The sequence below is a fragment of the Pinus tabuliformis genome, chromosome 9, assembly GCF_031772625.1.
Source record: "Pinus tabuliformis cultivar Carrire ecotype Pingquan chromosome 9, CPIR1, whole genome shotgun sequence".
Taxonomy (NCBI): domain Eukaryota; kingdom Viridiplantae; phylum Streptophyta; class Pinopsida; order Pinales; family Pinaceae; genus Pinus; species Pinus tabuliformis.
In genome coordinates, this window is record NC_142307.1 from 1,504,179,358 (window position 1) to 1,504,206,536 (window position 27,179).

At 31.9% G+C, this 27,179-nt stretch overlaps 1 pseudogene; it reads right to left on the minus strand.

The window, feature by feature from the left end:
• LOC149154306 (LOB domain-containing protein 1 pseudogene) overlaps positions 1-23,883 on the minus strand; it is a 29,065-nt pseudogene extending 5,182 nt beyond the window's left edge.
• Between the last annotated feature and the right edge of the window lie 3,296 nt (positions 23,884-27,179).

Consider the following 27,179-nt stretch of genomic DNA (forward strand, 5'->3'; position numbering starts at 1 on the left):
AAAATGGATCTATGTTGGTCTATGAATGGCTAATGATCATCCAAGCTCTTATGTGATGATACATCCCATATTGCCAATATGAAAACATATCATAGCAATTAACTTTTATAAGTTTATTTTAAATCATTATTAATTATAAAAAGTTTTAATGTATGAGTTAAATATATATAAATTTAAAAGAATGTGTAATAAAGAACATGTAATGAAGAAACTATAGTAAATGTATAATAAGAAATAAGAGATATTTGTCTTTCCTTTTAATTAAATTGTAAATAAAAGACTTATAACTACCTTTGTGATAAATCTAAATATTTTATCTTAATTATTACAAAAAAATATTGTGTTTCATATATATTACATAGAGTTTTAATCTTTACCATCCACTTTCTTTTTTTTTTTATACCATCCACTTTCTTTTTTTTTATAGCTTAATTATTATTGTAAACGCATATTCTAAAATAGACATGCTATCCAATCAAAAAATGCATTTTTTTTAGATTAATTATTATTCTAAAAACATATTCTAAAATAAACATGCTATCCAATCAGAAAATGCAATGTCCATTTGTATCATATATTATGTTATTTTTGTTAAAAACATATAAAACTTATAATTATTTTATTTATAAATAATCATAATGATAATAATAGTTTATTATAATTTATAATTAATCACAATTATAATAATATCTTATTATAAAATTATAAATTAGTTAATTGTTACAATTTTTTTAATATTAACAAAATAAGATGCATCACAAAATAAGTTTATCAATGTTTATCTTCTTTTACTAACCACTTAACTTATATGATAAGAGAAAATATTAAATATAATAATCACATAGGCAAAATAGATAAAATAAGTTTATCAATGTTTATCTTCTTTTACTAACCACTTAACTTGTATGATAAGAGAAAATATTAAATATAATAATCACATAGGCAAAATAGATAAAATATACAGTTATAAAGGATTGTGATTCTGAAAAAGAAAGTATTGCAATGTGAGGAACAATATTGTACGAAAGAATAATGATGTACAGTTTAGAGTGGTGGATGCCTTTTAAAAATATATTGGAAAGAAAATTATTAAAGAAATAAGATTTGTGTGATGATTACAATAGTTGAATTGAAAAATTATATAAATAATTAATTTTCAAATCATTTTTAGGAAATTAAAAAAATTATTAAAAAAATTAAGAAATGACTATGAGAAAATGAGATTTTATCTATGGTAAACATCATTATTTCAGTGTAGTCTATATTTTATAAATTCAGGATCAAATGAGTATGACGGGACACTGCGATATATTAACAAGTGAGTAAAAGCAGTAAGTTACATTACTCTTCTATTTTAATAATAAAATAAAAATACATCTACTAAAGAATGCTTTAAAACATCACCATCATTTAAGGATATTTAAGGAGATTTTATGTTAGTGAAAAAGTGAGTGTACAAATTCATAATTCTTTATATAGTTTATAATCTTCAAAATAAAATAAAAATTAATTAAAATAAAGATGTTAAATTTAAAGGAACGATATTTAAGGAGATTTTATGTTAGTGAAAAAGTGAGTGTACAAATTCATAATTCTTTATATAGTTTATAATCTTCAAAATAAAATAAAAATTAATTAAAATAAAGATGTTAAATTTAAAGGAACTAAGTTTAACTATATGTTTATATGTTTAATTGGATTAAAAGTTTAATAAAAGCTTATGTATTATTTTTTAAGAAAATTTATATGTGGATATTGTGTTTAATATGGAGTTCATATGGAGTTGATAAGTGACATTAAAAAAATCTATATTTATTATAAATAGAATATTTCAATTACCATTTTGAGAAAATGTTTGTCATTTTTAAGAGTGTTATTAAAAGGAATTATGATAACACAAATACTTGATTTTTGATAAAAATAAAGTTAGTATTTTTTAAAGAATTTAAATAATGAATAAACTATCCCATGTCAAATTTGAAATCCCATTAGAAGTCCAAGAGACTTTTGAATATGAATCTCATAGTCATAAATAAAATGGTTTTATATGTGTATTATTTGAATAATATGAATTGTAATCTTATATTTATTTTTATGTACACTATACAAATAGTATCAAAGCGATGGACTTACGGTTCTAAACATGGGTACTCTCTAGAGCATATCAGACATGTATCCTTTCATGTCTAGCATTCCATAATTATTTTCTCTATCTACACCTATTCCCTCAAGATGTGTACATTCCGTTTGTAAGAGGTTTCCCCCTGTGTGGCTTTTCTTTTGTATCTTCGCACTTGGGGATTTTAATATTTATTTTCTCAAACAATGTACTCATTGTCCAATGGACTATTTCAATTCACTAGGTGAGAGAACAATATATTGTTCTAACAACCATCACAACACATACTTCTCCCTCCTCCCTAATTTGTGCTTACATTTCATGAACAATCATGTATGTCTTCATTTCCATCAGCTATGAAATTTAGAGAATGAGCATGCTAAGTTGTTGTGATAGATACTATAAGAGTTGAAGGGACTTTTTGTTTGAAGATTGTTGAAGTATGAACATCCTTACATATTTATAAGCAAGAAAGGATGGATCAAATGAGGCTTCGTACATGTAGATGTATGTCCAAACAAATTTAGCTTCATTAATTCTCCACTTAATCATTATGTGTCCTAGCACCTGCATTTGTTGGATAATAAAGTATACCACTAATCTCACTTGATATTGATAAGAATCTCCAAATATCCTTTTATTTGGCTGCCTCACGATACATATTTTGAATAAAAATAAGCCCTATTTTTAATACATATCCTCTATTTTTAACAAATACCCCTTTTCATACTCCAAAATATCTATCATTCCTCCTTACCATACATCCCACCCAAACACTCATATATATTGACTTTATTTTTTAGAATTCAAAGACCCCATTATGAATGGAAGTTTTATGGTATTTCTCAACGAAATAAACGTCGTATGTTTAGCTTATGCTTGATATGTATTTACTGTACTCCTATATATTTAAATCTAATTAATTTCCCAAAGGGTTGCAATCGTAATTGAAGTTGTATTTCATAGTTTACTAAGTTTCAAAGTTAGTTGCATTATTATTTACTTTCTACAAACATATTAAAATTTGCATTTTTCTTTTACTTTCTACCAACATATTAAAAATTGGAGTGATGAGGATATTTGAAGAAAGAAAAGGAATACTCATTTTATATTTTATGTAAATGTGTTAATTTGAAATTTCACAGTAAACCAAGATGCCTAGAAATATCGACATGTAACCATGATTTCAGTTCCTTATGTGACTGTAGATCCATTTACCTTAGTCTTGTAACAAAGCATGCTATTTAGTGAATTTCTTTAACTAAAATGTTTGTGGAAGTATCAATTGTTTGTTGCATAATCTATTTTTTTAACACCTTTTACCCTAATATGGGTTATTTTTTAGGCGGATTTCATAGCATCAAAAATATAGGTTAACTACTGTAGGGATGATATGTAGATTTGGAGCTTTCTAATAAACTAGATATTTGTAGAGTCAATTTCTTTGTTTAGGAATTGCTTTGACAATGAAGGAACAATTGAGGTTATATAAATGTAGATCTATGTCTCAAAAACTTTATGTTTAGGAAGTCTCTATTTAGTGATCATGTGTCATAGCACATTTATTTGTTGGATATTGAATAATACCACTAGTCTCGCTAGATATTGATATGAATCTCCCAAAATTCTTTCTTATAGCACCCTCCCAATACATATTTCCAATAAAAAAAAACCATATTTTCAATAGATATCCTTAACTTTTCTAAATACCCCTTTTTATACCACATGCTTCTCCCTTCTTCCTACTTCATACTTACATTTCACAACAAATCATCTCTCTCTTAATCTCTGCCTCCCATGACATCTAGGGAATATGGTTGTTCTCTTGCTTTTATAGATCCTACAAAGGTTCTAGGGAATTTTTGCTTTAATATAGTGGAGGTATGGATATCCTTGGAGGAATAATTAAGGTTTTATACATGTATATATATGTCCCAATAATTATAGTTTCATGAAGTCTCCACTTAGTCATCATGTGTCATAGCACTAATCTTAATAGATATTGATATGAATCTCCTTAAATATTTTTGTTTATCCCACTCCAAATACATATTTCCAATAAAAATAATCCCTAATTTTAATAAATATCATATTTCTTTAAGTAACACCAGTTTTTATACCACGAAATTCCTATAATTTATCCTTACTCCACATCCCCACCCATGTTTCTACAATATATTGACTTTATTTTTTACTATTTAGAAACTGTTTTTATTAATAAATATGGTACGATATTGCTCAATAAAATGAAGTACCTATGTTTACCTAAATTCCAAAATAATCCATCATTTTTATCTCAATTTTCAACAAACATATAAAAAATATTAAGTGATGAATATTAAGTGTAAAGAAGATCAAATGATGGGGCTATTTTATTAAAAAGAAGAAGAAGGGGATTACTCATTTTAAAGTTTGTGTAAATGTGGGTTGATTTGAATCCCCCCTCTTTTTCATGTTTAATAAGCAATATGCCTCTAAATATTGACATGTCATGATGATTTTAGTTCCATGTGTGGCTCTAAAGTGAATTTCATTAACTAAAATGTTTGCGGAGGTTGTCAAGGTATTCCATGATCTATCTTTTTTGACACACAAAAACTAGATATGGCTCAGTTTTTGAGGTGGACTTCATTTTACCAAAAAAATAGGGTAGCTAATGTAGGGATCAATGATCATATTTGAAGGGCAGGTCTTAATTTTATTTAGAAGGGAGCACATACAGGTCACCCTTCTATAATGAAAGGCATTAAAAAAATAATTCAATTGACAACAGTAAATTATCTTCAAATTTCTTTTTTTTTTAACACATGGTGAATCAGTGACTGTTTGGAACTAATGCTGTGAGTTCCAAGACAACATAATATTGGTTGCGAATGTCTTTACAATGTTGCAAGTTGCAAGATATTCCTTAGTTTATAAAAAGTAATAGCCCCTTCCAACTCAACTGCAAGTCTAGTATTTATCATACAATTCATACACATTGTAACTGACAAGTGACAAGCCAACTGTGTTCGTAACATTTATGATTGCCAAACGTTATGTTTTCTATCTTTCTCCTTGAATTTGGTGTAAGAACATCCAAAAAAGAATTAGTTTGAGTTTCCACCAATATTATGAGTTTCCACCTTGTGTTAATTAGGTTCTGGCAATAATTTTGATGAGCAAAACTAAGTTTCCAGGAAATTCTTTTAGTTTCAAATCTGATGTTTAAGCATGTGGCAAAAATTCAAAGCTCTAAAAAATTCTCTATTACTGAAAATTTTGCAGACTTTGAACAATGGACTATTAGTCGAACCCCATGATCAGAAGGCCATAGCAAATGTATTGCTAGAGCTCGTAGGAAACAAAAACCCATGGAATGAATGTCACTGTAATGGGTTGAGAAACATTCACCTTTTCTCATGGCCTGAACATTGAGAAAATATTTGTCTCGAGTAACTATATGCAGGATGAGGCATCCTCAGTGGCAGACTATCACCGTAATGAATGCTACTATGGGGGAGGAATCGATGGGTGATTCCCTGAAAGACATGTCTCTTCGGCTTTCTGTCGATGGTGATAAATATTCCATTAATGGCTCTCTGGATAATTCTACCGAAGTTGAGAAACTTCTGCCACTAAAGGGTGGCCCAGAAGTTATTTTGGATAAACTGAAAAGGGTGTCCCTATCTTTTAACATTGAAGAAACTGAACCTAAGCCAAGGCTGCCAGCAAATAACCTGATTGTCTCAAACAAGTATCCTACACTGAGAAATAAGAAGAAGCTTTTTGTTATAGCTGCTTTTTGTCATAGCTGTGGATTGCTATGATTATAGTGGTAATGTATCTCCCCATATGTTGGAAATTTAGGAAATAATCAAAGTTGTGCGTTCTGATGCAACAATAACAAGATTTTCTAGTCTTGTACTATCAACTGCATTAAAAGTTGATGAAACTCTCGGGATGTTGAACTCTGGCAATATACTACCTCATGAATTTGATGCTTTAATTTGTAGCAATTGGAGTGAACTTTACTATTCAGAAATTCCTGCTTATCCTGATAACTTGGGAGGACTTTGAGGACTTCTTTCCTTTTATAATTTAGGTTGTTGGGACATTATGAACTATGACTTATGCTACTCATATATTTCATTAAATTTTTATTCATTGGACATTAAATAGTTGGGACTTAATGACTTAGGCCTAACAAGGGATTAGTTGAAGGTGCTTTGGTTAGGATTTTGATTTGGATGGTGTTTCTAATGATGAGACCTCAATTGAACTGTAAACTGTATTAGCGAGACAATGGAATTTATTCTTATTACTATTTGATTCATTCATGCTATTAAGGCATTAAATTTAATTTTTGTCTTGATGTTTGAATTGCATATTCTTAAACTAATGTGAAAGAGGTTACATCATAAAAAAAAAACATCAAAACACCTTTGACAAACACAAAGGGGAAAACTGAGTTAAGCATCAAATGATCAAAATCTCCTGTAGTGTGCAACAAAATTGTTCAAAATTATTGCAGAAGGCCAAGCAAGAAGATAATAAAACTGTATTATACAATGTCTCCTTGCTGAGGGACATGGTGGCAAAATAGCAAATTTAAGTAAACCATATTACCAACGTTTTTTGATATCTGAAGTACCTAAATGAATGGTATATTTCAATGTGTGCAAATGCTTCCCTGAATTCCTCAAATGATAGAGTTCAGTCTTATTCATTCCCTCAGGTGTTCAGTATTTCAATTTAATTTTGTTTTTCTTTGCTGAACTGATTGATTGAACTTAGTAGGAGCTTTGAAATGTTGTTTGAGATTTGAATTCTAGAGAACTAAAAAGAGAAGAGAATATGCACAGGCATTGAAAATACAGGAGGCCATGCCATTGCATCCCTCCTTGTGAAATGCAATCTCAACATCCAAACAGACCCTGCAACCATTATGAAGGACTCAATCAATTGAAACATGGATGCCAGATTTGGTCGATAGGCCGGATGCCAAAATTCCTAACTACACACAATTTCCTTCATTAAGGTGCTGGTCAGAATCCCTAAAACATGAAGAGATTGCGAGAATTCCAGCCAGGAAAAGCACACAAAAACCCTAATCAAGTGGTCAAAAATGTGAACAAAACCAATGGGCTCATCACTCAGAATTCTGATAAAAGTATTTATGAATTCACAGTATTTGGTGAGATAGAAGAGATATGACTAGAAGAATACTTGCCCAACAGAACGAGTACCTAGAGGAAAACAGAACACCCATTCTGCAGAACGCATGGATTTCCTCCATATCCACCTCATCTCCTTTATTTCCATAGCAATTGCAACCAAGAAACCCACAAAAATGGTGACTCGAATCACCAGAAGTGCCAAATTATAAATTGCAAGTATTGGGCCCAAGGGCAAGGACTTCTTCTTAAATATGAGAAGAACGAATTTGAGAAAGAAAACAAAGAAGATATATGTAGAAAGAGAGGCTAGCAAGAACAACCATGATGATCCCCAAGCATTGTGATCCCATTTGAAATGGGAAATTATGGGATGCTCTGCTACCCAATATCTCAGATCCAATTTTACCAGAGGAGAAGAATAAGCTTTAATTCCCATGATCTAACATTAACTCCATGCATTTGATTATGGATTTGAATGTCCATCAATCCAGGCAAGGTTGTTATGGGGTATTGAAATGGGGATCCCTAGAAAATCAAAGAGAGAAATGTGCCAACTACATATTTGAAAATGAGGCATAGAACAGAAGCTTCTTTCTATAATATCATGGCAGAGCAGACATGTGTGATTCACAACTAGTCGACCTCTATCTGTATTGTCACTGATGATGTATCAAATAAAAAACTATCCCCCGATCCAGATTACGAGTCCCACATTGACCATCGTTGGGGTGGGGAAGGCTGGAGGAAAACAATGTCCATATTAACTACCCTGGAAAGAGATGGCCAAGGAAAGTGAGAGTGTGTTATTTTTGAGGATTCAGAGCGTAGGAATGTGCATTTCCTAGCATATGTTGTGAAGGATTCAACAAGGGTATAGCCAGCAGTTTTGAATACCAAGCCTCTGTAGTGTCAGCCATGAAAATCACTGCATGTCACTCTCTAATGCATGCATATTTTGTTATGAAAATGCAGGACAGTAGAAGACCAGCAAGAGCCATGAGGTCCAGGAAGAAAAAAATTAAAATACACAGAAGGGCCGAATCTTGGAATGCCCTAAGACAACCAAAAGAGTTTAGTTGCAGAAAAGATTATTAATAGAAAGTAGTTAGTGTACTGTGTCTCCTTGTATACATTTATGTTTAAGTCAGCTAGATTATAAAATTAGAAGTTTTAGGCCTGAACCATCAAAGCAAGTATGGAAAAAGAGAAAAAAAAGCAGTTAGTGCACTGTGTCTCCATGTATACATTTAGGTTTAAGTCGGTCAGATTATAAAATTAGAAGTTTCAGGCGTGAACCATCAAAGCAAGTATGGAAAAAAAAAAAAAAATCAAATCTATCAAGTGACGGGCTTTCATGGACAATCTAATATTTTAAAATAAATATGAAAAGACAAAGGTTCCCTATGTTAGTATTGAAGTAATTGCAGGGAAAATGGTACCACTCTTTTGTATGCTATTTTCTGCCATGGATCATAGCAAAAAGAAAAATTTGAAATGTGGGTATTGAAGCAGGGAAAGGAAAATCACGTGGAAAGAGTCCAAACACAATTTAAATACTTCAGTCAGGCAAGAACCCCAGAAAAGAACTCTCAGCTATTAAGAATCATCTATAAATTCGTATGAAAAACACCAATACTTTCTATACAGATCATGATAAGTGAAAATATAGATATCAAAGTAGAATGAGTAACTTATAGATCTATTTGTATTTAGTCTTGCTCCTTCACATCACATAAACAATAGGACCCAGATGTATATATTGGAGCATAATGTTAAATTCTGTGAAATCTAGTATGTTATGAACTTATGAAGTCTATTGAATGCGCTCCTCTCCAAGCATAAATCGTGCTTAAACCTTGCTTGATAGTCGTCTACTGAATGATGAATCTACACTCCTCTCCAGCATAAATCATCATCAAATTTTTCTTTAGCGACAACCTGTGGGCACAATCGCCAACTTGCAGCATATGCACAAGTTACAACTAAAAAAAGCAATTCAAAAGGAAATTGTTGTTTTTGAAATGGGAGCAACTCCGAATTTGGAAACTGTTGTTTCTGAAATGGGATTTAACATCAGTTGAGAAAGGAAATTTACAAGTTCAACCATTGTAATTTGTTATAGACACATAGTGCACTAACAGTTTGGAAATTGGAATTCCCAAAATCTGGATTTTAGAAAAAAATGAAAAAAAAAAAAAAATGGACAGGTTGACAACTTAACAACACTTGTTAAAAAAATTTATAATATTATTCTATTTTTTTTTAAATGGCAAAATTCAAATTTTATATTTTTTTTTAATAGTAAAATTTTCTTCCTACTTCCGCGACGTGCCAGAGGCCCTTTGAAGGGCTTTGATGTGTTCAAATTTGATCACTGATTGCAAGAATTCCAGCCAGGAAAAGCACACAAAATACCTAATCAAGTGGTCGAAAATGTCAACAAAACCAGCAGGCTCATCACTTAGAATTCTAATAAAAGTGTTTATGAACTCACAGTATTTGGTGAGATAGAAGAGATATGAACAGAAGAATACTCGCCCAGCAGAATGAGTACCTAGAGGAAAACAGAACACCCACTCAGCAGAACTTGGGGATTTCCTCCATATCCACCTCGTCTCCTTTATTTCCATAGCAGTTGCCACCAAGAAGCCCACAAAAATGGTTACTTGAATCACCAAAAGTGCCAAATTATAAATTGCAAGGATTGGGCCCAAGGGCAAGGACTTCTTCTTAAATATGATAGGAACAAATTTGAGGAAGAAAAAAGAGAAGATATATGTAGAAATAGAGGCCAGCAAGAACAACCATGATGATCCCCAAGGATTGTGATCCCATATGAAATGGGCAATTATAGGATGCTCTGCTACCCAATATCTCAGATCCAATTTTACCAGAGGAGAAGAATAAGCTTTAATTCCCATGATCTAACATTAACTTCATGCATTTGATTAGGGATTTGAATGTCCATCAATCCAAATAGGGTTGTTATGGGGTATTGAAATGGGGATCCCTAGAAAATCAAAGAGAGAAACGTGCCAACTACATATTTGAAAATGAGGCACATAGCATAAGCTTCATTCTATAATATCATGGCAGAGAAGAAATGTGTGATTCACAACTGGTCGACCTCTATCTGTATTGTCATTGATGATCTATTAAATAAAAAACTATTCCCGGATCCAGATTACGAGTCCCGTATTAACCACCGTTGGGGTGGGGAAGGCTGGAGGAAAACAATGTCCATATTAATTGTCCTAGAAAGAGATGGCAAAAGAAAGTCGGAGCATGTTATTTTTGAGGATTCAGAGCATAGGAATGCACATTGCCTAGCATATGTTGTGAAGGAATCAACAAGGGTATAGCTAACAGTTTTGAATACAAAGCCTCTGCGATTTCAGCCGTGAAATTCACTGCATGTCACTCGCTAATGCATGCATATTTTGTTAAAAAATGCAGGACAACAACAAACCAGCAAGAGCCATGATGTCCAAGGAAAAAAGATTAAAATCATTCGTAGAAAGGCCGAATCTTGGAATGTCCTAAAAAAAATGAAAGAGTTTAGCTGGAGAAAATATTATTAAGAGAAAGAAGTTAGTGTACTATGTCTCCCTGTATACATTTAGGTTTAAGTCAGCCAGATTATAAAATTAGAAGTTTTAGGCCTGAACACAAAGCAAGTATCGAAAAAGAGCCAAAAAAATCAAATCTGTCAGGTGACGGCTTCCATGGACAATCTAATATTTTAAAATAAATATGAAAAGACAAAGGTTCCATATGTTGGTGTTGAAGTAGTTGCAGGGAAAATGGTCCCGCTCTTTTGTATGCTATTTTCTGCCATGGATCATAGCAAAAAGAAAAATTTGAAATGTGGGTATTGAAGCAAGGAAAGGAAAATCATGTGGAAAGAGTCCAAACACAATTTAAATACTTCAGATTAGGCACGAACCCCAGAAAAGAACTCTCGGCATTTAAGAAGAATATATAAATTCGTCTAAAAAACACCAATTCCTTCTATACAAAACATCATAAGTGAAAAATATAGATATCAAATAAGAATGAGTAACTTACAGATCTATTTGTATTCAGTCTTGCTCCTTCACATCGCATAAACAATAGGACCTAGATGTATATATTGGAGCATAATGTGAAATGCTGTGAAATCTAGTATGTTATGAACTTATGAAGTATGTTGAATGCACTCCTCTCCAGCCATAAATCCTTCTTAAACCTTGCTTGAAATTCGTCTGTTGAATAATGAATCTGCGCTCCTCTCTAGCATAAATTTTTGTCAAACTTTGCTTTAGCGACACCCTGCAAGCACAACCTCTAACTCGAACCATATGCACAAGTTACAACTAAAAAAAGAAATTCAAAAGGAAATTTTTGTTCTTGAAATGGGAGAAACTCCAAATTTGGAAACTGTTGTTTCTAAAATGGGATTTAACATCAGTTGAGAAAGGAAATTTACAAGTTCAACCATTGTAATTTGTGATAGACGCACAATGCACTGACAGTTTGGAAATTGGAATTCCCAAAATCTAGATTTTAGAAAAAAATGAAATTAAAAAAAAAAAATTGGACAGGTTGACAACTTAAAAGTCCTTGTTAAAAAAATTTATAATATTATTCTAATTTTTTTTAAATGGAAAAATTCAAATTTTAAATTTTTTTTGAATAGTAAAATTTTCTTCCTACTTCTGCGACATGCCAGAGGCCCTTTGAAGGGCTCTGATGTGTTCAAATTTGATTGCTGATTGCGAGAATTCCAACCAGTAAAAACACACAAAAACCCTAATCAAGTGGTCAAAAATGTGAACAAAACCAACAGGCTCATCACTCAGAATTCTAATAGAATTATTTATGAATTCACAGTATTTGGTGAGATAGAAGAGATATGACTAGGAGAATGCTCACCCAACAGAATGTGTACCTAGAAGAAAACAGAACACCCACTTTGCAAAACTCATGGATTTCCTCCATATCCACCTCATCTCATTTATTTCCACAGCATTTGCCACCAAGCAGCCCACAAAAATGGCGACTCGAATCACCAGAAGTGTCAAATTATAAATTGCAAGGATTGGGCCCAAGAGCAAGGACTTCTTCTTAAATATGAGAAGAAACAATTTGAGGAAGAAAAGAGAGAAGATATATGTAGAAACAAAGGGTAGCAAGAACAGCCATGATAATCCCCAAACATTGTGATCCCATCTAAAATGGGCAATTATGTGATGCTCTACTACCCAAGATCTCAGATCCAATTTTACCAGAGGAGAAGAATAAGCTTTAATTCCCATGATCTAACATTAACTTCATGAATTTGATTAGGGATTTGAATGTCCATCAATCCAGGTAGGGTTGTTATGGGGTACTGAAATGGGGATCCCTAGAAAATCAAAGAGAGAAACATGCCAACTACATATTTGAAAATGAGGCACATAATAGAATCTTCTTTCTATAATATCATGGCAGAGCAGACATGTGTGATTCAAAACTAGTCTACCTCTCTCTGTATTGTCATTGATGATTTATCAAATAAAAAACTATCCCCCGGTCTAGATTACGAGTCCCACATTGACCACCGTTGGGGAGGGGAAGGCTGGAGGAAAGCAATGCCCATATTAATTGGCTTGGAAAGAGATGGCCAAGGAAAGTGGGAGCGTGTTATTTTTGAGGATTCAGAGCGTAGGAATGTGCATTGCCTAGCATATGTTGTGAAGGATTCAACAAGGGTATAGCTAGAAGTTTTGAATACCAAGCCTCTGTGGTGTTAGCCGTGAAATTCACTACATGTCACTCTCTAATGCATGCATATTTTCTTATGAAAATGGAGGATGGTAGCAGAACAACAAGAGCCATGAAGTCCGGGCATAAAAAAATTAAAAGCATACATAGAAAGGCGGAATCTTGGAATGCCCTAAAACAACCAAACGAGTTTAGTTGGAGAAAATATTATTAACAGAAAGCAATTAGTGTACTGTGTCTCCCTATATACATTTAGGTTTAAGTCAGCCAAATTATACAATTAGAAGTTTCAGGCCTGAACCATCAAAGGAAGTATGGAAAAAGAGCCAAAAAAATCAAATCTATCAGGTGACGGGCTTCCATGGACAATCTAATATTTTAAAATAAATATGAAAAGACAAAGGTTCCCTATGTTGGTATTGAAGTAATTGCAAGGAAAATGGTTCCGCTCTTTTATATGTTATTTTCTGCCATGGATCATAACAAAATGAAAAATTTTAAATGTGGGTATTGTAGCAGGGAAAGGAAAATCACGTGGAAAGAGTCCAAACACAATTTAAATAATTCATATCAGGCAAGAAGACCAGAAAAGAACTCTTAGCTATTAAGAAGAATCTATAAATTCATCTAAAAAACACCAACTCTTTCTATACAGATCATGATAAGTGAGAAATATAGATATCAAAGCATAATGAGTAACTTATAGATCTATTTGTATTTAGTCTTGCTCCTTCACATCGCATAAACAACAAGACCCAGATGTATATATTGGAGCATAATGTGAAATTTTGTGAAATCCAGTATGTTATGAACTTATGAAGTTTGTTAAATGCACTCCTCTCTAAGCATAAATTGTGCTTAAACCTTGCTCAATAGGCATCTGCTAAATGATGAATCTACGCTCCTCTCTAACGTAAATCATCATCAAACATTGCTTTAGCGACAGCCTGTAGGCACAACCGCTAACTTGCACCATATGCACAAGTTACAACTATAAAAAGCAATTCAAAAGGAAATTGTTGTTTTTGAAATGGGAGCAACTCCAAATTTGGAAACTGTTGTTTCTAAAATGGGATTTAACATCACTTGAGAAAGGAAATTTACAAGTTCAACCGTTGTAATTTGTGATGGATGCACAGTGCACTGACAGTTTGGAAATTGAAATTCCCAAAATTTGGATTTTAGAAAAAAAATGAAATTTAAAAAAAAAATTGGAGAGGTTGACAACTTAACAGCCCTTGTTAAAAAAAATTATAATATTATTCTATTTTTTTTTAAATGTCAAAATTCAGTTTTTTTTTTTTTTTTTGGACAAAAAATTTTCTTCCTACTTCTACGACATGCAAGAGGCCCTTTGAAGAGCTCTGACGTGTTCAAATTTGGTTGCTGGTAGGGATCACACGTAAATTTGGAGCTTTTCAGCTATGTGTTAAACTGGATATTTGTAAAGTCAATTTCGTTGTTTAGAAATCGCTTTGACAATGAGATTATATTGAATATAAAATCACTTATGAGAGAATATTTCTATCATGTCTCTTCGTAAATTGGAGATATTGGGTTCCCATTGAGAAGTCTTTGTTGCTTATTAAATGTAAGTTCGTTAGATTTTCAATCCTTAACACTGTTAACTTTTATATAATTTTCTTCTACGTTTTTGTATATTTTCATGAATGGAATGGGTGCATTTTTGGTAGACATGTTTATATAGTTGGCCGTTGGCCACATGAAGTATCATATTTTTTTGGCCTTTATCTTCATAAGTATTCTGGAAAGAATTCCATTTTCTCACTTTCTGCTTAATACGGGGAAGTAATTTAAGTGATTGATACAGCTAGAATTTCTAGTTTTGAAACTCTATCTACAAAAAATAAATAATTAAATTAGAGCTGCAATAAAAGGCTACATCATGAGTTATCTAGATCAAATAGTTGTATTTAAAGTGAGAGTCACAAGTGTGATTTGGTTTATGGTCTTCTTCAAACAACCATTTAGTAGAAAAATCATAACTTTTGCTATAGGTTAGTTTACAATCATCTTCAAGTCAACATTTGTGAGCACATCTATTTAGCAGAAGACATCAACTTCCATATAAATGATGAAATCATCCAACAACCATTGAGCCTTAGAGCGAAGTTCCATTATTTGTTGTCATCTTGAAACCACCATAAATTTGTCTGATAATTTATAAAATACATTGTCATAACAATGCACATGGAACGAAGAAAAAAAATTCTAATGTCGATACAAGAGTGTAATTTAATGTAAAAGTATAGTTTGGCATAGAGATCCAATGAAATCAATTAAAAAATAAAGATATGAAAGGAAGTTTTTCAAATAAGTAACTAGCACATCCACATTAATGAATGTGGTTGATATACGCTCATAGGCATCAATGATATACTTTTAATATTAATATTAATAAATATGTAATAATAATAATAATAATAATAATTATTATTATTATTATTATTATTATTATTATTATATTATAAATCCAATAATTATTGCAAGAATTTTAATGACAAATTATAATAATAATTATTATGTTATAATAATATAATCATAATATTAATATTATCAAAAATATAATAAATCCAAAGGTTTATTGATAATATTAACCAAAAAGATTATTAATATTATAAACCAAAGGCATTATAAACCTAGAGGAATAATATTAAGCCCAAAAGATTAAAATAAAACTAAGCCCAAAAGATTAAAATAAAACTAAGCCCAAAAGATTAAAATAAAACTAATGTATTTATATTAAACCATCAGATTAATATTATAAATTATATGAATAATATTATACCCTAGGAATATGAACCTTTAGGTTAATAAACCCAAGAGATTGATATTATAAAGCCAAGGGATTAATAGTAAAAGCCTGCGACATTATAAGAATAATATTAAACCCAAGATATTAATATTATAAAATAGAGGGATATAAATCCGTAATACATTATAATATGATCAACCATGGTTGACCATGGTTCATCATGGTTCACTGTGATTGACCATGGTTGAGCATCAATGACCATCATTGATTTTCATATTGAGACAATATTTGTCACAATATCATGTTGAACCATGATTGACCATAATTGACCATGGTTTACCATGATTGACCATGGCTGACCATGGTTGATTTTCATACTGATATAATCTTTGTCACAAACCTAAGGGATTTATACTATAAACCCAAGGGACATAAACCCTAAGATAAATATTATAAATTGTATAATTAAGATTAAACCCTAATTATTGACCATGATTGACCATAGGTTATTTTCATATTGAGCCAATATTTGTCACAATGTGACGTTGGACCATGGTTGATGATGATTGACCATAGATGGCCATGGTAGACCATGATTGATTTTCATATTGAGACAATATTTGTCACTATGTGGCATTGGACCATGATTGACTATAATTGACTTTCATATTGAGATAGTATTTGTCACAAAACCAAGAAATTAATATTATTAAACAAAGGGATATAAACCCTAAGATAAATATTATAAAACCTAAAATAAATATTAAACCCTAACATTAATATTATAAACCTTAGGATTAATGTTATAAATGGAAGGGATTAATAAACCCAAGGGATTGATATTGTAAACCCAAGGAATTAATATTAAAAACTAAAGGGATTAAACCCTAAGAATAATCTTATAAACTCAATGTACTAATAAACCTAAGGAACTAATAAACTCTAGGATTAATATTATAAGACCAAAAGATTAATAAACCCTAAGAATAATATTATAAACTATATGAATAATAATATATACCTTAAGAATATAAATCTTTAGATTCAAAGTATAACTTGACATAGAGATCCAACGAAATAAATTAAAAAATAAGAATTTGAAAAGAAGCTTTTGTGATAACTAATTAACTTTGAAATATGTACGATAAAATAGAAAGACAATAGAAAGTGTAATAATGCAAAAGTGGAGTTCTTGATGAAATGAATTAAAAATAAAAATATTGAAAAAAAATCCTTTTAGGAGAAGTAATTAATTTCAAAAGACTTGCAATAAAATAAATAGACAATATAGAAATTCACGTAAGAATGTTGATGACAACATTTGATTCTATTCGTATTTACTTTTAATTCATTTATATTTATTATTTATATAAAGAAAAATAATGAGTCCACAAAAAATGTGGATAGAAAATTTGTTAAAGAATGACAACAATTAATGTTAATAATGTAATTATTTTAGTAAATATGGTTTTACTGGTGAGGCAGTTGTGTAACCATAGGGAGTTATGTAACAAAGTCTTTGTATTAAAATTATGATTTCCCAAGAGGCTTGATGTAACTTTGGAGAATCATTTTTTCACCTAGAGAAATAAAAATTCCAATCCCTTGCCCCGTTGAGGTTTCCATGACACACTGTTAGGGTTTTACCATGTAAATTCATGTGTTCGTTTTTGTGATTCAGTTTCTATTTTTTGTTCATTTCTTTCATATTTAAATGTTAATGGGCTCAAAATATGAACAAGTGGTATCAGAGCAAGGAGTGTGAGGACCATGGTCTGCTAGCAAAAGAAATTTGAAACAAGTTTCAAAACAAGCCATTATTCAAAGAAAATTAATCTTGGCACAAATGGGATAGTCACATTCTTGGAGGCTGCATTCTTGGAGTAAGAGAAAGTAGCAGAAAACACATAAAAGAAAGTGCAGAGCCGAACCCTACTGATATAAGAATAGTTGACGTTGGAAGAAGTCAAGCAAGCCGTTGAAAGTTGAGAAGAGAAGCGTTGTAGGGAGCCAACCCTGTCTTGAGCCTGGTTAATGAAACGATTGTTGTTAACTAAAATGATTCCTAGAGCAGTCGAGCTATGTCATTGTTTAATCCTGAAGTGCATAAGAGGACCAGATAAACAACTCAAGGGTAGATTCTTTATACTGATGTTTATTTTAAGGGTTGATTTAAAGTTGTGTATGAGATCCACATAACCGCATTTTATTTTTTCTTGCATCGCCGCTAAGTATAAAAGTAAGCTCCATAAAAGGAGTCAGGCAAGCTTGAAAAGAGATTGCTGACTAGAAGGTGCCATCTACTTTGTCCAAGTAATTTTTTTTTTGGCAGTAGAAAAATTTATTTGTTGAAGAATTCATTTATGAAAGTAAATAAAATTTTGAAGAGTTAAACATTATTGTTAGGTTTTTTACAAAGAAAAGTAAAGTTCTGAAAAATTCTCTCATAAATTTGTTTTTTTGGTTTCTTCAAAGAAAATTGGAGTAGGGGTTTGAAGTTTTTTTTGTAGTGGAATATGTTATTAAAAAGAGAAAACCTAGTGAAAGAAACCAAAAATAAAGAAATTCATAAAAAATCCTAGTTGAAGGAAAAATTAAAAAGGGAAAACCCTAGTTGGAAGTGGAGAAGTTCACCGGTAAGAACAATTTTGCATTATGTAAACTAAAGGTATGGGATTTGTTGGTGCAACAAAGGTTTCACAAAGCATTAGATGGGGCTAGAAAGAAAGCTATTGGCATGACAAACTTGGATTGGGAAGACATGGATGCTCGAGCTCTCATTACCATCAGGTTGTGCCTAGCGGATGAAGCTCTCTTCAACATTATTGAAGAAACCTCAGTAGAAGGTTTGTGGGGAAAATTGGAAACATTGAACATGACTAAGTATTTAACCAACATAATCTATTTGAAGAATCAGTTGTATAGTCTCCGGATGAAAGAGGGTACTAAACTTGCAGAACACTTAAAATGTATTTAATACACTTATTTGTGAGTTTTTAGATATGAATGTTAAATTTGAAGAAGAAGATAAAGTTGTTACCTTGTTATGTTCCTTTCCCAAGTCTTGGGATCACTTTGTGACTTCTATTAGTTTGAGCACAATTGAATCTTTAGAACCTTATTCTATTTTGGGAGCTCTATTATCTTAAGAAGTATGAAGGAATTCTACCATTGAAACTTCCATGCGAGAAGCCATGGTAGCTAGAGGCTAGTCCAAGGAAAGAGGGGAGAAAGAAAGAAGTTCTTCTAGATCAAAATCAATAGGTATGAAGTGTAAAGTCAAATGTTTGTATTTCAACAAAAATGGGTATATCAAAAAAGATTGTTGGAAATGAAAGGAATCCATTGAAAACCCAAAGAAGGAAGCAAATCAAGTTGACTTAGGTATGATTGATGAAGTTTTATCTACTTAATTAGGTATGGTAGATGAAGTTATGTATGTTTGCAATGTTTTTCAGCATTATGAAAACTGTTTGTTAGATTGTGGTGCTTCTCATTACACGAGTCTACACAAAAATTGGTTTACTTCATATCAACCTATGAGTGGTAGTTCTATGTTTATGAGTAATAATGTATCTTTTCAAATGATTGGGATGAAAAATGCTAGAATTAAAATGTATGATGATACAATTAGAACATGACTAATGTTAGAAATGTACCTAAGTTGAGAAAGAGTTTGATTTCTTTGAGAGTATTGGAATCGAAAGGTTACAAATTTACAAGTCATAATGGAGTGTTAAAAGTTTTAGGGAGCTCTAGTTGTTATGAAAACAAAGAAGATTAAAAACCTTTATAGAATCAAAGGAACTACTCAGGTTAGTGAGGCAGTGATTGTATCTGAGAAGGCAAAAGAAGATAGTTTCCCATGGCATTAGCCGCTGGACCACATGAGTGAAAAGGTGCTTCAGGTACTAATGAATCATAAATTACTTCCTAATTTGAAATCATTGAGATTGGATTTTTGTAAACATTGTGTATATGGAAAACAATGTAAAAGAAAATTAAGACCAAATGTCTTAATAGTAAATAATTTTTCGACTATATTCATTCTTATCTTTGGGGACCATCTCCTACAATATCCTATGGAGGTGCATATTACTTTGAAACATTTACTCATGATTACTCCAGGAAAGTATGGGTCTATATGTTAAAAAGAAAAAATCATGTATTTAATGTCTTTAAACAGTTAAAGCTATGGTTGGAGAGAAAATAGACAAATTAATTAAATGTTTAAGAACTCACAATGGATGTGAATTTACTTCCTTAGAATTTGAACAATATTGCAAGGATGAAGGGATTGTTAGACATACAACTTTTTTCTATACTCCTTAGAAAAATGGCATTGTTGGACATATGAATTAGACTCTTATGGAGAGAGGTAGAAGCATGATCAACAATGTTAACTTGCAGAAGGAGTTGTGGGAAGAAGTAATATCTACTGCTTGTTATTTGGTAAAAAAATCACTTTCAATTGACATTAATTGTAAAATTCCCGAAGAAGTTTGTTCAGTCGAGTCTTGTGCTTATTCATATTTAACAAATTTCGGTTGTGATGCCTACGCTCTTATTCGAAGGAATCATTTTTCTAAGTTAGCACCAAAAGAAAAATGTTATGTCTTTTTTGGGTATGACTATGCGATGAAATGATAATGGTTGTGGGATCCTTCTTCACGTAAGATAGTCATTAGTAGAGATGTAACAATTGATGAATATTCTCTTCTCAAATCCAATGTTGGAAAAGTTGAATAGGAACAAGTGTCGCCAAATCAACAAATTTAGTTGGAGACTCAAGCTTTTTTCGAGAAGTCAGAAGGACGAAGATACTTCTGAAGAAAAGGGAGAAGAAGATGTAAATGAAATTGTAGAATTTCAAGAACCAGTTTAGCAATAAACCAAAAATGTATGAAGATTTTGCTTCATCTATTGCATTGATTACTGAAGATGGGGAGCCTTCTTGTTATCAGGAGGAAATGCATGACATGGATAGTAACAAACAGAATAAGGCTATGGATGAGGAAATGGATTCCTTAGCCAAAAAAACCTGGAATCTTGTAGAAATTCCTAAAGGGAGAAGTGTTGTCGGATGAAAATGGGTCTTTAAACTGAAGCGAAATATTGATGGACATAGTGAAAGGTATAAGGTGATACTGGTAGGAAAAGGGTATCCTCCGGTAGAATGTATTTACTTTCATAATATTTTTTCAACAGTCAAAAACCTTGTTTCTATTCCTACTGTGTTAGCACTAGCTACATTACTTGATCTTGAGTTAGAATAGTTTGATGTTAAAAGAACTTTTCTTCATGGAGATTTGAATGAAGAGATTTATATGGAACAACAAAAACACTTTGTACAAGGTCACAGCAAAATATTAGTTTGCAATATTGAAAAATCATTGTATGGCTGAAGTAGTCTTTGAGGCAGTGGTGCAAGAAGTTTGACTCCTTCATGTTGAAAGAGAACTACACTAGAAGTGAGTATTCATTATCTTGGTTTTGTATGTTGATGATATTTTTATTCCAAGAAAAAGCATGGAAGAAATCAACAAGTTAAAGGCTTAGCTTTCTAGGACATTTGATATGAAGGATCTTGGAATTGCGAATCTATCTTAGGCATCGAGGAAAAATGGAATTCTCTGGTTATCACAGCAGAAGTATGTGGAGAAAACACTTGCAAAGTTTGATATGGACAATGTGAAACTTGGTATTGTTCCTTTAGCTACCCATTTTAAGCTTTCTTCGAGTTTGAGTCCGAGAACTAATGAAGAAAAGAAGTATATGTCTCATGTACCATATGGAAATATGGTAGGAAATTTAATGTATGTGATGGTATCTACAAAACCTGACATTTCAGATGCAGTTAGAGTTGTTAGCAGGTTCATGGAAAATCCAGGTGAAGAACATTGGAGAGTACTTCGATATTTGAGTGGCACAAGTGACCATTGTATGATCTTTAATGGTAGTGGAGGTTCAGTCTGCGGATATATGGATACTGATTATGCAGATGGCTTGGACAAAAGTACATCTACTACATGACATGTCTTTACTCTTGCAGGTGGAGCAATTACTTGGATGTCAAAGCTTCAAGAGGCATTTGTTTTTTCCACTACTGAAAAAGAGCATATAGCCGCGCAACCTCGTTGAAAGGTCTACTTGATGAGATTGGAAAGACACAGGAGAAAGTAAATGTATTCTGTGAGAGTCAGAGTGTTATTAATTTGGCTACAAATCTGGCTTATCACAGCAAGACTAAGCATATTGATTTTAGATACCATTTTGTCAGACATATGATAGATGGCGACAAGGTATCTCTCAAGAAGGTCCATACACAGGAGAATTGTGTATACATGTTCACAAAGCTAGTTTTAGTAGAGAAGTTGTGACGGTGTTTGGCTTCTCTTGGCTTTCAGAAGAGATGAGGAATGGGCATGGGCAAGAGACTAAGAAAATTGTTGTCAAGGTGGAGATTGTTAAAGAACCAGCATAGATCCATTTTAAGCATGAATCAAACATGAGTGGAAAGGGATGATATTTCTTAAGGTGCAAACTTATTTTAAAGTGCAAAAAAAAATTGTGTAATTATTCATTGTTTAAATTGTATTTTTGATACAACTAATTAAACATGTATAGCATATTATTTGTTATTATAGTTGATATCTCTTTTCGATTTAGAGAATATTTTATTTTTATTTTAAGAGGTACACATGTCAAGTCCAAATTGAGCATCACACATGGTTGTAGAATGAGCCTTTGGACTTAATCACAACAATTAATGTTAATAATGTAATTATTTTATTAAATATGGTTTTACTGTTGAGGCAATCGCAATTGTGTACCGTAAAGAGTTATGTAACAGAGTCTTTGTATTAAAATGATGATTGTCCTAGAGGTTTAATGTAACTTTGGAGAGTCATCTTTTGACCTCAAGCAATAAGAAATCCAATCCCTTATGAGTGAAAATTTCCTCCACATATTGCCAAGGTTTTACCATTTAAATTCTTATATTCATTTTTGTGATTCACTTTCTATTTCTATTTCTTATACATTTCTTTCCTATTTAAATGTTAATAGGCTCATAACACCAAAAAAAAAAAATTAAGATTTTAACCTTATTTTCATAATTCTTTCCCTACCGTTATAAATCATCCAACCTCTCAAATTGATAAAAATAATCAAATTCAATAATTCTTCCTTTTTTTCTCAGAGAAAAATCTTCATAGAGTTATATTGAGACAATATAAAAAGTACATAAGATGCGGCAAGGATCTGACACCTTGCATGCATATGCATGAATATGGATCAAAATTTAACAGACATAGGATCCCGAAAGGTATCAAAATCTGTACAGCAGCTGTCATAAACATATATAACAAAAGGAAACTATATGCAAAACAGGAAAAACAGATGGATGAGAAAAAAGGATCAAATTCCCGGGATGAAGAAATCCTGGATGAGACAAGAATAATCATCATCAGAGATCATCGAAGACCAGGAACCCGGCTCCATTGAAAGACCCTTCTTCGACAGATGGTCAGCTTGATCATTAAGGGAGCGAGGAATTCAAGCTTGATCATTAAGGGAGCGAGGAATATGGTGAATTGAGCGCTGTTTCATATTGCTCAAAAAAATTCAATAATTCTTCATATACACATATAAATTCTACAGCCTTTCAAATTATATAAAAGTAATAAAATTCGGTATATCAGATCTCAGGATATCTAACCTAAGGAATTGAAACTCGTTCAGCGACCGTTTATTACTTGATGTGTAGGCTGGGCTGAGTTTTTGTGAATGCTTCTCTGTGAAATTAGGATTTATCTATTGCCTGGTGTAGTAATAATAAATATACTTTAAGCAGCAGGGCCTAAATAATAGAATTGCATTAGGGTTATTGAACCAACCTTGACTAGTTTGATGACGCGGCTATTTCCAAAAACACTGCGTACCAGCAGGAACTTGTGGATATCGTTCGGTGGAAAGTATGGTGCCAGCATGCATTTTTCTGAGCACTTTCTCCTCTGGACTCTGCAAGCAGCGCATGCAGATGTGTTCGGTCCTTGTGAAGTTGACGAAGTGGCGTAGCTCATCTTCACAAAAAACAGGAAAGAAATGTGTTGTATCAGAACCTTCCTATCATTAATTTTCTGAAACAGAATTATATTACGATAGCATCCACAGAGTATTGCTTACCTTTCGATTTTATGATGGAATTAGCGGAAACAGAACGTTAGAGTTCAACCCTAATAAGCCAAAGTTGGAGAACGACTAATACGGGGAACACGACGAAATCTCTGAAGCCATAAGACCGCTAGTTGTTATTAAAGACTGAGATAGTGCGTCGGTAAGAAGGTTCTGGCATTAGTTTGCGTCTAATATCCGACTTGTTCTGGCATTAGTTCGCGTCTAAATGTCGGACTTTGTTCGTTATTTTTTAAACGATAAAGTTTTTCTCGATGATGGTTTTTTCAAAACAATGGGAAGACTTATATGATCATAATGATTCCATGAATTTATTAAAATATAGAACACAATTTGAAATGAATATACTTTTTTCTAAACTTTAATGACTTGATACATATCATCAAGATTGAGGGAAGTTTAGTGTAGTTTAAATACCACTTACGATAGTTCAGAATAAAATTTAATATAAACAAATGGTTAAATTTATTAAATTTCTAAATTTTGGTGGAAATTTTAAGGAAAACCATAAAAATTCATACAAGTCTATTCAGAATTTAAACTGTAATGAAAGTCTAGCATATTTGAACCAGCTCTTTAATTTTATTAAATTTGAGATTTTAAATTTTGTCCATCACATATATAATTAAAAATAACTTTACGGTCCATTTATGTTTGCCCATTTATGAAACGTTTCTGTTGACCGCAGGAAATCTCACAGAAGTAACCCAGAAACATTTGTGTTTGCCCATTTATGAAACATTTCCGTTGACCGCGGCAAATTGAATGTGCTTTCCGACTCCATATTTGAAAGTTTGAAACTAGAGAGAGAAAAATTGGGAGAGTAACCATAAAATATTGAACGCGTGATACTGTTTAAACATATTGTCGTCTACTTTATCTCAATTCAGTGATGATTATTTTTCCTTTTTCCATTCATTGGGTGGACGGTGGAGGCCCTCAATTTCGCATTTCATTTTCATACCAATTTACTATTTTATTATTGGTAATAGGCATTCAACACAGAGAAAATATGTGCCCGCCGACGATTAATTGTTATTAAAGACTGAGATAGTGCATCGGTAAGAAAGTTCTGGCCTTAGTTCGCGTCTAATATCCGACTTGGTTCTGCCATTAGTTCGCGTCTAAATGTCGGACTTTGTTCGTTATTTTTTAAACGATAAAGTTTAAAACAATAGGAAGACTTATATGATCATAACGATTCCATGAATTTATTAAAATATAGAACACAATTTGAAATGAATATACTTTTTTCTAAACTCTAATGATTGCGGGAAGTTTAGTGTAGTTTAAATACCACTAACGATAGTTAAGAATAAAATTTAATATAAATAAATGATTAAATTTATTAAATTTCTAAATTTTTGTGGAAATTTTAAGGAAAACTATAAAAAAATTTCATACAAGTCTATTCAGAATTTAAACTGTAATGAAAATTTAGCATATTTGAACTAGCTCTTTAATTTGATTAAATTTGAGATTTTAAATTTTGTCCATCATATTTATAATTAAAGACAACTTTACGGTCCATTCTATTAACTCTGAAAAGGACCACGGAAATCTCACGGAAGTAACCCAGAAACATTTGTGTTTGCCCATTTATGAAACTTTTCCGTTGACCGCCGCCAATTGAATGTGCTTTCCGGCTGCATAATTGAAAGTTTGAAACTAGAGAGAGAAAAATTGGGAGAGTAACCATAAAATATTGAACGCGTCATACTGTTGAAACATATTGTCGTCCACTTTATCTCGATTCAATGATGATTATATTTCCTTTTTCCATTCATTGGGTGGACGGTGGAGGCCGTCAGTTTCACATTTCAGTTTCATACCAATTTACTGTTTTATTATTGGTAATAGGCATTCAACACAGACGAGACACGGTACCTTGCCGTCAGATCACGCAACCATGATGTAACCATGATGTAATTGATATGATATATAGTAATTTCAGGTAACCATGATGTAATTGATATGATATATAGTAATTTTAGGTAATAGTCAGATAAATCAATTCGCCCACTCGACTTCAATGACAGCAATTATCCACATCACATCGTTACAAGTTTCTTCCAGGACGAAAAATGTGATGAATATGATCGAGCAGCAACGAGGGAGTTTGATTCCCCAATGTTCATTCTCCGTCTACTAGTGTTCACGTTTTATGCGGGATGCCCAATGCCCATGCCAGCATTGTGAGTAAGAAACCACACTATGTAACTACACAATAAATAAATAAATCTGTTCCAAGTGTGTCCTCTTCATTTTGTTCAGGAAGAGTTGGACTCCCACAAAGCGATTTACACATTTGATGCTTTTGGAGTGTAATACATAGAAAGATAGACCTATTTCAACATGCTGAAGGGGAAGAGGGATTACGAAAAGGAGTTGCGTTGTCGTGACACCATAAATGAATATTTCCAGTCTTAAAGATTTTTTTTTCATCTCTAATTATATTTTTATTAAATTTGCACCATCATATTCATTATCCAAATGAAGGTGCTAACAAACCCACACTACATAGCTTAGGCTAGTTCTTAGACCTTTTTATATACAAATATATATTTCTCAAATACTTGTAAATTTCTATACCATTTAGGTATTAATATGTTTGGTCTTTCCAACAATGTCCTAGCTCACTTTAAGTTTCATTGAAGCTTTATGGGATGCTCAATCTATATCCTTCAAAGCTAGTAATTTTTGGAGGCGTTTTTCTACTTTTTTTTTTTTTTTTCCAGAAATCAATAATAATTGGTGAAGTTGAGCTTATGCATCATGAGAATATAAATTTATAATCTAATTGTTCATTACTTTTATATAGTTTAACCAAATTTTCTTTAGTAATGAATTATTAGTTGATCAATCTTAATCTAGAAATGCATAATATTTGAATAGATTTTCTCTAATACCTTTTCATGTAGTGTTCATTAATCTTGTATGCCTTTGTGTACATCTAATTTTTGCAATACTAATTAGTGGATGGACTAAATAATTGATGTTGAACTACTCATTTTAAATGTCAATGAGTAGTGCATACAAACATTCCATTTACGTCAAATACAATAACTAATGAGGGAAATTGACATAAATTAAATACTATTTTTATTACAAGAAAACTTTTGAATTAAAAGTACATCAAAGAAAATGGAAAATAAACTAGAAATGTATTTTTAGAAAAAATAAA